The sequence below is a fragment of the Dromiciops gliroides genome, chromosome 2, assembly GCF_019393635.1.
Source record: "Dromiciops gliroides isolate mDroGli1 chromosome 2, mDroGli1.pri, whole genome shotgun sequence".
Lineage (NCBI taxonomy): Eukaryota > Metazoa > Chordata > Mammalia > Microbiotheria > Microbiotheriidae > Dromiciops > Dromiciops gliroides.
In genome coordinates, this window is record NC_057862.1 from 375298082 (window position 1) to 375310452 (window position 12371).

Consider the following 12371-nt stretch of genomic DNA (forward strand, 5'->3'; position numbering starts at 1 on the left):
ACCAATTTGAATCTGCCTTTTCTCCTGCTCTACATATAAGATATATATACCTGGAGGCAAAAGATTTTTTCTACCACAAATTGGTTCCTTGTGTCAGCACATTCACTATCCACTTTTGCTCATCTACCTTAATTAAAAACAGTGACAATTCTATGGTCTCTCATCTAGTCTCCAGCTGCAAACAGGACTAGTCACTTGGAATATGTGCTGTTCTATTTCCAAGAACCAGAATCAGATATCTGGGAACTACAGGTCTAAAAATCATATTATCCCCCCCCCTTGTCTATATGTAATCTGCAGAGGTCTCTGTGGAGGACAGCTGGCTGAGGAGTACCTTCGTTACTTCCTAGGATTGGAAAGATCCAAAGCCTCCCAAACGATGGCTCCCATCTCTGCCCATGTGCTTGACTTTGGGTAAGATCTTTCTAGGCATAGCCCTTCCTCCCTTCCCTCTCTGGAGATCAGTCCTAGACACCCACATTCACTGCTGAAGCTACAAACAACTCACTTGTATACTCTTACACAGTATATGGCTGGACCCACAGAGATTCTTTCCTCTGCTAATTTGGAAGGTTTAAAAAATACAGATACTTATTGCTGGCTATTAATAAAATTATAACAGCTTTTATAACAGTTCCCAAGTGGCCTCTGTGATTAAGATAGAAACTTTGCAAATAATTAAGTTCCATTATAGTTCAACAGTTAAAGGCTTCCCCATATGTACTCTCTAAATGCAATTAAAAACAAATATGCGGATAAAGCACTGGCCCTGGATTCAGGAGTACCTGAGTTCAAATCCAGCCTCAAACACTTGACACTTACTAGCTGTGTGACCCTAGGCAAGTCACTTAACCCCCATTGCCCCGCAAAAAAATATGCAAAACAATTACGATCCCTCATCTTTTATGCAAACAAAATCAGATTTAAGATAATACTGAGAAAGTAAGGACAAAGGAAAAGAGACAAAGAACTTCGTACTTAAGCCTCAGCTCACGTGAACAAAAAAGAGAAGGGGAAAGAAAAGTGGAAAAGAGAAGTCACTGTCCTGGCTACTTGGATTCTCAACCAAGAGAAAGGTCCACTAAATATCAGATTTGCATCCAGTTCCCATCACTTCTGCCCTGCCCCTTGTGGATTAAAACACTTGCTGCCCTGGTTGAGCCCAGTCCTGCTCAACGCTATTCTTCTCCATCTCTCCGAATTGCCTTTCCATACATTTTTCTGATTCCTGTAGCAAACTAATTAAAAATAAATTTTTATACAAACTGTGATGTTTAAAATCTAAATTGTGGTCACCTTAAATTAGAAGCTTCAGCACTAGTCTTTGGGCATTAAACATTTATTAAAGCATACACGTATTCACAAGGAGTTCAGAAAGTTAAGAAAAGGCCTATCTCGCATCCAGAGTTCCAGCCTGGTTGGGTTCTTCCTTAAGTCCTCCTCCACAAGCCTGCTTTAATCAGGAACTCTCTCTAGCAAACTGATTGTGGAAGCTTTTTATAGTTCTGGAACAGAGGTGGTCCTTACACACTGCTTCAAGCTGATTGGTTGGTGTCATCCAAATCCATTGGTTCTGAAGGTGTTCTCAAGGTGTGATTACAATCCAGTTAATTTGAAGTAGGCTTAATCAGCAGTCAATCACTCTCACTTGATTCAATCAGTACAGATTAATCTCCAGGTGGGTCTTTGAGTATCTGCTAAATCCCATTATTTCATCACAAAACTAAATAAACAAACTACCTATACCCTTTGACCCAGCGATACCACTACTTGGTCTGTTGCCAGAGATGATTAGGAAAAAAGGAAAAGAACCAATATGTTCTAACATCTTTATAGAAGAACTGGAAATTGCATAGATGCTCATCAAGTAAGTTCAGAAACAAGCAGCAGCAGGTGTGATTCAGATACCAGGATCAGAGCAGGTGAATTAGTTCTATCCTCCAGTCCCATCTACAGAGGAACAAGCAAGTCAGGAATCCCAGACCACAGGAGAGGCTGCAGTTCTGTCATTCTGAGCCACCAGAGCTCTCCAGTTGACTAACAGGGGTTGAGTTGAGCAGCAGTTTATTGCAGGGTGAACCAAAAATCACCAAGGGGTCTGATGTTTTATATCTTTTTTGAAAATTATTTTTTATTTATTTGCTACCATTTACAAGATTTTATTTTTAACACATAATATTAATTTCATTTCCTATATCTACTGCATATTAGTTATGATATTCTAAATTTAAAACAAAAAATAAAGGAGTTATAAATGGTGAAAACCCTTTGTGGCTTTTGACCCACCCAGTATTACTCAGAATCAAACCCAGGTCAAGAACTTGCAGAGTTCAGACCAGGGAATCAGTGATTGCTGTTCTTCTTTTTTTGTGTGTTTTTTCCCCTTTTGTTCTAATTCTTCTCTCACAACATAACTAATGTGGAATATTTTTAACATATTGTAATATATATCCTTTATTGATTTCTTGCTGGCTTCAGGAGGGGGATGGAACTGAGGGAGGGGAAAAATTTGGAACTCAAAATTCTTACAAAAATGAATGTTGAAAACCTCATCTTTACATGTTATTGGAAAAAATAAAACACTATTTAAAAAAAGTTATTATAGGGGCAGCTAGGTGGCGCAGTGGATAGAGCACCGGCCCTGAAGTCAGGAGTACATGAGTTCAAATCCAGCCTCAGACACATAACACTTATTAGCTGTGTGACCCTTGGGCAAGTCACTTAACCCCAATTGTCTCACAAAAACAAAAACAAAAAAGTTATAATGATAGATTACTCAAAATACAAATTAATTTTCCCTGCCCTACTGCTGCCCCTACCAAATTTGTTTTACATAAATTCTGGGTGACAGGATATTACAAGAAAATTAGAAGAACATGGAACATATTACTTATTAGATTTATGAATATATGAACAATTTATGGAGCAAAGTTAGGTGTAAAATAGACTATTTTTGATTACATCGAACTAAAAAGGGTTATTACAATTAAAGCAAATGTAACTAAGATCAGAAGGAAAGCAGAAAACTGGGGGTGTAATTTTATAGATGTTTTCTCAAGGTCATATCTAAATATATAAAGAACTTTCAAATATATAAGAATGAGTCATTCTCAATTGATAAATGGTCAAGGATATGAACAGGCAGTTTTCCAATGAAGAAATCAAAACCAATTTAGTCATATGAAAAAATGCTCTAAATAATTGTGAATTAGAGAAATGCAAATGAAAACCTGAGATATCACTTTAAGCTATCAGATTAGTGAAATGATTTGAAGGGGAAAGCAACAAATGTTTGAGGAGGTGTGGAAAAATTGGAACATTAATCATTGTTGCTAGACTTATGAACTGATCCAAAACCATTTTGGAGAGCAATCTGGAATTATGCCCAAAGAGTTATTAAACTACCTACTATCCTTTGACCCCCTCTTATACTACTTCCAAGTCAATTTTCAAAGATGATTGGGGAAAAGAAAAAAAAGACCTCTATGTTCTAAAATGTTATAACAGCTCTATTTATGTTGCAAAGAAACTGGAAATCACAGGAATGACATCAATTTAGGAATGGCTGGACAGTGGTGGTATATGATGGGATGGTTATGGGATATTACTGTGCTAAAAGAAAGATCAGCTCAATTATCTTAGAAAAACATGGAAACACTTGCACAAATATAATGAAAAGTAAAATGAGCAGAACCAATGAGAACATTATATATACGTTGACAGCTAATATTGTTTTGAGAACGACTTTTGAACAAATAATTATTTTGACTATTACAAATACCCAAATTAACTATAAAGGACATGTGAAGAAAGATGCTTTCTGAATCAGAAAAAGAAATGATAAATAGAAGTATGTATAGAATAATTTTACATAATATGTGTGTATTATACATATACACACACACATACATGCATGTATTTGTGCTAATGACAGCCCATCTCTAGGAAGGGAGTGGGAAGAAAAAAAAATAAATGTACATGATTATTTTGTTGTTATTTTAAAGGAATAGCAAGTTGTCAGTAGGTGTACAGTTTCATGTGAATCATTTTTATTATGCTATGTTATGGAAGTACTTGTTTTATTTCATAAATTAAAAATAAAACAAAAATGTTTAAGAAATATTTATGACACAAATAAATAATATTGTTTTAATTATTTAATAATTATAATAATATATTTGAGGTTATAAAGACAAAAATGAAATACTCCTCACCCTCAAGGGATTTCATTCTACTGTTAGGATACACAATAAATATATACAAAATACATAGAAAGCAAAACATAGAGTACTTCAGGAGGGAGGGGAAGAGAAAGGAAAGCACTAGTACCTTAGGGAATGAAGAAAGGCTGGTGTAGTAAGTGTCACCTGAGATAAGCTTTGAAGGGACCTAGGGATTCCAAGAGGTGGAAGCAAGAGGTGTATAATTTTAAGCATAGACCCTCAGCATGGAGACAGGAGATGGTATGTTGTCAATAAGAAGAAAAAAAGAGCCAGTTTGGCTTCCACTTTCCACTGGCTTCCATTTTCCTCTAATTAAAACAATTCTAAGATATTTAGAATATTGATTCATTTAGACTTGCTATTATATGTTATAAAATGAGGATTGCCATCCCATTTTTACTTGTTTTATCCAATTTTCCCAAGCTTTAAAAATTGAATAACAAATTCCTTCCCCAATGTTTTATGATCCTAATTTTATCAAATTTAGTATTATTATTATTTAACCTTTATTTTCCACCTTCCTCTAGTTGAAAAATTGTCACTCTATAATTCCTCTTGTTATTTATTCACTTGTATTTTCACATAAATTTTGTTGCCTCTCCATGTAATTTTATAAGAAAACCATTGATATTTTATTAGGATTGTGTTAAATTTATAAGTTAGTATGGGTTATATTGGCATGTTTATTACATGCTTACCTGGATCTACTCAGCCATGAACACTGGATAATCCTACAATTTTTTTTTCAATTTTCAGGCTCTTATGTGTGTATTAGTAATCAAGTCCCAACCATTTAATATATTGCATCAATACTGTAAATGGATGTATTTTCACTTTTGCCACTTTTGTCAATATATGGAACTATTGATTTTGATAGATTTATCTTATATCTGTCTTCCTAAATCTATTATCACATTTTTGTCATAAATTTTTTAAATAATTCTTCCTGTCATCTAAAAATGGATATATTTTAATTTTTTCCCTGTTCATATTTCTTTAATTTTTGTCATAACTGATTACTTAGTATTTCTAAGTGAATGCTATATCATAATGGTCAGAATGTTTTTAACATGAATGCTGTGAGTATTGCAGTAATAGAGTGCTGGACCACAAGTCAGGAAGACCTAAGTTCAAATACAGCCTCTGATGTTTACTAGTTGTGTGAATTAGTAACTAGAAACTGAATAGTTTCCTTATTTGTAAAATGGGAATAATAACAGCACTTACCCCCCAAAGTTGTTATGATGACAAAATAAGATGTTTTATAAAGTACTTGATAAATCTTAAAGCACTATATAAATGCTAGTTATTGTTGTGTTTTTTCTTGTACATAATATAGTTTTTGGTTTTGTAGGGACCAATTTTTAATTGGGGAGTGTTTAGCTAGGTGGCTTGCCGATATTGGGGCAAAGGAGACTGGACAGCCTCCCTCAAAACAGAGCAGGATTTATTTAACAAGAACGAATTTAAAAAAACACAAACAGGATCAGTAGGATGAAGGTAAAGGAAATAAAATGGGGAAAGGGAAATTATACAACCTGAACAACACCCACCCCCCCATGAATCAGCTGAGAACAAACAGCAGCATCCTGTCGCCTTCCAGCTTCATGCTAGAATGGCAGGAAAACTCCCTTCTTCCCAGCAGACCCCAGGCTGACCACACATGGCCCCCCAGCCAATGGGCCCATGGCCCCGCTCTGACAGTCACATGACTGCCCTCACTAAGCTTCCAATCATTATAATTTTGCCAGGTCCATGTAGGCGTTGGTGCATGGTGATGATGTGAGGTGCCAATGCCACGGCAATGGCTACAACCTGTGGGTGGAGCACCATGTGGTATGCGGAGCCCCTGGGCTACTGCCTGCGCCAAGATTTTTTTTTTTTAATTCTAGCTAAAAAGATGGGGTCATAAAAACCTCAAACAACAATTAACTTTCTTTACAATTTTAAATACACTTTAGTCATTTGAAGGGAAAATGAGATGACATTATTATTGATTATTTCCCTAACTTTGTATGAGGCTTGTGTTTCTAGAATAAATCCTACTTGTTCAGGATATGTATTTGAAAGCATAATATTTATATACTAAGCTCATAGATATAGGGCTTATAAGGCATCAGAGACCATAGTCTATCCCTTTTTATTTATGTAATATATGAAAAAACTGAAGCCCTGAGAAGATATGTGACTCCTCCAGGTCATCTAGGTAATAAGAGGTGGAATTTGAACCTAAGTCTGCTGACTCCAGAGAATGCACATTTTCAGCTATACATTCAATTGTCCTAATTCTGTTCATTTGCTTTAATTTTCATTAATTCTATTAGCCTCTAGTTCTTTTCTTCTGTCCTATCCTTGCCAGGTTTAATGATCAAGATCATATGTGCCTCATAGAAAGCATTACATAGAATCCTGTTGTCAGTTTTTAAAAGTTTATACAGTGTAATTCTATTCATTTCTTCTGCATTTATGTTGATCCTCCATTTCTTATTTGTTGATTGTCATTGATTTTTTTTCACTCTATTACATTTGTTAATGATTGATCATTTTTGAGGGGAGGGGGGGCAGGGGCAATGAGGGTTAAGTGACTTGCCCAGGGTCACACAGCTAGTAAAGTGTCAAGTGTCTGAGGCTGGATTGAACTCAGGTCCTCCTGAATCCAGGGCTGGTGCTTTATCCACTGTGCCACCTAGCTGCCCCCAGATTGATCATCTTTATTGATATTTTTAAAAATAGTATCTTATTTACTAAATTGATTTTAGTTCATCTTGCTAACTTCAAATTTTTTATATTTTTTTTGTTTCATGGTTGATTTTCCTACATTAACTTGTTCATTTTCTAATTTTATTAACTGTAATATCCACTCATTACATTTCTTTTTTTTGATTTCTTACTAACACAAGTACTCAGGGAAAAAATGCCTTAGTATAATTTTGACATATAGCATTTATATTGATGTCCTCTGATTGTCAGTGCTTCCTTTAAATTTAATATAATTTCCCTTTTTAACTTTTTTTATTGCTTTCTAATTTGAATCATTACTGCAACTCTAGATTTTCTGAAGATAATTGAAGTATGATACACTTTTAGACCATCTCAAACTTAAATCTATATGTATCTTGCAGTACTGTATGTATATTGACCAAGTAAGGGGGTGTATCCCACAGTGTTACCCCTTACACAGGGTGTGGCCTCTAATTCTGGGAAAACTTCCTTTCCCCACCTTGTCTTTGCCTTCAGACTGGCATATCTGGGTTCACAAAGAAGGACCTCCATTATGTAGCTTCAACTCAAATCCTCCCAAGGTTCTAGGGGTAATCCTGTTGCATGGTAGGAGTGGGGAATATACTCCCCTACTCATCACTATAGCTTATGTGCTTGTAATATACACAAAATCAGTAAAAATTGTATTGATGACACTATTTGCTCTTAAATATAAAATATTTACTTAAGGGTAAGACAAAATCAATACTAATCACAAGATAATAGTTAATTTTTAAAAGTCAATAAACTAAATAATCACTATACCACTGTTAACCCATAAACCCTGGATCACACTCTCTAACCAATGCATACAGGATCTGTGTGGGAGGATGGGAACATAGAGAAACCTAATAGGGAGACACATGAATGAAGACAAATCATACATTGTGGTTTTAGAGAAACTTATAGCTCTGACTGCTAGTCTTTATGTACGTGAATCCTTGAAGAACAGTCTCTACACATGAAACTAAGTCTCTGCTGTTTCCTTCTGAACCTCACCACTCTTCTTGTTATGCGAATCCATTCCTCTAGTTGGGCAGCTAGGTGGAACAGTGAATGGAGTGCTGGATCTGGAGTCTAGAAGACCTGAATTCAAATTCAGTCTCAAACACTTACTAGTTTGTGTGCAAGTCACTTAACCCTGTTTGCCTCAGTTTCCTTATCTATAAAATAATCTGGGAGAAGGAAATGGCAAACCACTGCAGTATCTCTGCCAAGAAACTCCAAATAGGGTCACAAAAAGTCAGGACACAACTGAACAAAAATTCTTCTTCTATCTTGAAATGGTAAATCAGTAACAAGCTCTTTTATCTCAAAATCATCTTTTAAAAAGGACTGAAGAGTCTTCTCTCACACCATGACTAACGTTTAACATGATTGTAATGGTATAACCTATGTCAGATTTGTTTGCTGGCTTCAGGAGGGGAGAGGGAAGGGAGGAAGGGAGGGAGAAAAATTTGGAACTCAAAATCTTAAAAAATGAATTGTTGAAATTTATTTTTACATGTAATTAGAAAAAATAAAATACTATTGCAAAATAAATAAATAGACTTTTTTAAAAAGAATGTAAGCTCCCTGAGGAAGGAGAGTGCTTTAGCCCTTTATTTGTATACCTAAACTTTAGTAAATTATTTGACACATAGTAAGTACTTAATAAAGGCTTATTGACTAATAAAATAAAAAGGACTGAAATCGAGCTATACTTTGTTGAGTGATAGCATTCCCTTTAGTTCAGAGAATTGCAAAAAGTTCTTTAGTTTGGCTTCTAGACAATGCTGATAAGCCGAGGAGAGCCCTTCACTCAAACTGGCTGCTAGTGTGTCCATTTACTCCCTAAATTTTCATATACCAAAGCATTAACCTCACAGCAAAACTTCTCAGGTTGACTCCATAGGCAAGGAAAAGAAATACAGCCAACTCTTCACTGAACAAGATGCTGCATTGTCCAATCATCTCCAATATAAAATTACAGTAAAAGCAGTTTTATAGCCTATCTTCTTCCCTTTGTTTTTGCTCTCAAACAAGAGGTGTATCAGAGAACAACTGGCCCCTCTAAAGGTTTTAATTCTTTCAAATGATAGATCACACTAGAGAGGATATGAGCAGGAATTCAGCTCTTTTCCCATGAGTTTAAGCCTTTCTCAGCCAATTAGCATCTCCTAGCACAATAGCTCAAGCTTTACTGAAGCAATAGGAACTGACTGCTCCTGCTATCGTCTTCTTAACTACTCTTCTGATTTGTTCTTAACTCTCCTGTTCCTTTGGGGTTCTCTACTTTTTTGTTTCTTTTTTTTTTGTGGGGCAATGGGGGTTTAAGTGACTTGCCCAGGGTCACACAGCTAGTAAGTGTCAAGTGTCTGAGGCCGTATTTGAACTCAGGTACTCCTGAATCCAGCGCCGGTGCTTTATCCACTGTGCCAACTAGCTGCTCCCGGTTTATCCCTACTTTTTAATAATAGCTCAAAATGGAACTTCTTGTTGGTCAATGATTCATCTTCTTTTATGAGAGTAAAACACAAAAATTCCACCTTTCTGTTAGTTACAAAACCACTCAATACTCATTTAATAATCCCATCATCTCCAAACAGTTATTTGATTTGCTGCTTAATGAGTTTTAATTTCTCAAACTCTAAAAGACCACATACAAATTACACTAAAGAACCACAATGCCTTGCTGTCTTAGTAATTTCTGTTTCAAACAGGTCCTCTCAGTTCTCTAGTCAGTCCTCCTACTAATCTGTATCTCTCACATTTTATTTGAAAACTATTCCCATTTGTATTTCATTAATTTTTCATGAACAAATATCTCTTTTTTCTATTCTTTTACATCCAAACTGTTCATATAAAAGTTAGTTCCTATCACAAATTGACTCAATCCTTTTTCTATACAGAACAGTTCATTTTAATGTCCCCAAATTTATTTTCTATCTCTTTCAGCAACCAATTTGTTAATACACAACAAGGTACAATAACTTATCAAAATAGTGTTCTATTGTGTGTTTTTTAATACATGCAATATCTCATTTCTTTTCTGTGGGGAAATTCTATTCACATTCAAATTTAATATTGCTGAATTTGATCTATTCACCGCCATACTTTGTTAAATCAATGGCTTCCTTTCCATCAAAGGTATTCATTTGTTCTTATATCACCAATACTAATCCTAATCCTTTCCCCCTTTCATTCCCCCCCTCCCAATAGTCAGCACAGTTCTAATATTTTATAGTATTAATTCTGTGAAGTTTATAGTAACACAATTTCCCCATCTACAGCTCTGTTTAAGACAAAATCACTATTCAAAATTAATTTCCTCTTCTTCTCTCACCATTCTTATTACTCTTTCTTTCTTTAAATGTATCACACGAATCAACTTATTTCTCTTTTCATTTTCTTCGAGGTAATGTAATTCAGATATTAACCAAAACATCCATACAATGATTTTTAGAGCCTCTAATGTTGAGTGCACTAGTAATGAGTTGTAAAGTATGATTTTTCAATCAATTAATTAGTTTATTTGTTTTTAAATAGAATTTTAAATGGTCATTTTTTTTGGTGGGGCATTGCCCAGGGTCACAAAGCTAGTAAGTGTCAAGTATCTGAGGCCAGATTTGAACCTAGGTCCTCCTGACACCCAGGGCGGTGCTTTATTCACTGCACCAACCTAGCTGCCACCTAGCTGTCCCCCCCCCCTTGTTTTGTTGTTGTATTTGTTTTTTTTTAGGCAATGGGGGTTTAAGTGACTTGCCCAGAGTCACACAGCTAGTAAGTGTCAAGTTGTATGAGGCCGGATTTGAACTCAGGTACTCCTGAATCCAGGGCCGGTGCTTTAACCTCTGCGCCTTCTAGCTGACCCCCCCCCCTTGTTTTAAATGTTTCTGGAAAAGTTTCATGAAGTCAGATTTTTCATTTTCAAGGATCTCGATCATCCTTGAATATTCCCTCCTTGCTCGTCCTCTAAATTCATCCCTTTTGTTAATAAACTTCCAACCCCTTTTTTCATTTGGGTAATTTTCTGGAGTTATTCTCCTTCCTTTCCTGTTTCATTCATCATATTCTTTAGTAAAATAATTGTTTCTCACTGAATCTATTTTATAATCTCCACATGTTTAAAGAGTTGAGTTTTAGGGCAAGCTAGGTGGCACAGTGGATAGAGCACCGGCCCTGGATTCAGGAGGACCTACATTCAAATCCGGCCTCAGGCACTTAACACTTACTAGCTGTGTGACCCTGAGCAAGTCACTTAACCCCCAATTGCCCTCACAAAAAAAAAAAGTGAGTTTTGCCATCTTCTCCTGAGATTTGTCAGACTCAATTCATGATTTGCTTCATTTTGTGATTCTTGATAACTTCATTTTTCCATTAATTACTTCAGTGTTTTTATCATCTATGTTTTTATGTCTAAGAAAATTCTAGATTCATTTTTGGTGGTGGTATTATTTCTTTTTTTTCCAGGAGCCTAATTTTTTATTACGCTGCTTCAATACAGACAATAAAGGTGGTGATTGGGTTTTTTTGTTTTGTTTTGTTTTTTGTGTAAGGCAATGAGGGTTAAGTGAATTGCCCAGGGTCATACAGCTAGTAAGTGTCAAGTGTCTGAGGCTGGATTTGAACTCAGGTCCTCCTGAATCCAGGGCCGGTGCTTTATCCACTGTGCCACCCACCTGCCCCCTAAAGGTAGTGATTGTTAAAAGTGAGAACCTAAAAGTTAACAAGTAAATAACTTATTCTTCATAGAACACATTCTTAAAGAAAAATACTTCATGAACACTTCCTTCCCCCAATGCAGGAAATTAGACAACCACACATATTTTTTTAAACAAAAAGACTAGTAATTGAAAAGGCATTTGTTATAGAAAATGGCATATTGGTCTCACAAAATAGTTGTCCAGACACTCACAAACATTAACTTTTAAAAGCAGAAGGCTTTTCACTTAAAATGAAATGTGGGTGGGAGGTAGGGGGAAGGAATTATATTTAACCATTTTAGCATTTATTAGTCCAGCCCATGGATATAGGAATTGCAAGGTTGTGCCAATTGATGTAACTTCTGTTATAAATGTATTATTTTTTAAAATACATTTTACTTCTAGCTTTTTGGCTTTGGCTTCTTTGAAACCCTAGAGATTTTTATTATGTTGAAATTGTGTTGTATTCTTTGAGTTTTCTTTTTTCCTAAATTAAAAAAACAACAACACATTTTACAGACTTTATAGTAACTTTTATTATTTTGAATATTTTCATTGCTTTTCCCACATAATGTTTGAGGAGATGGCTTTTTGTGACATAATAATAACAACAACAGGGGCAGCTAGGTGGTGCAGTGAATAGAGTGCTGGTCATGAAGTTGGAAGGACCTGAGTTCAAATCTCACCTCAGATACTTACTAGC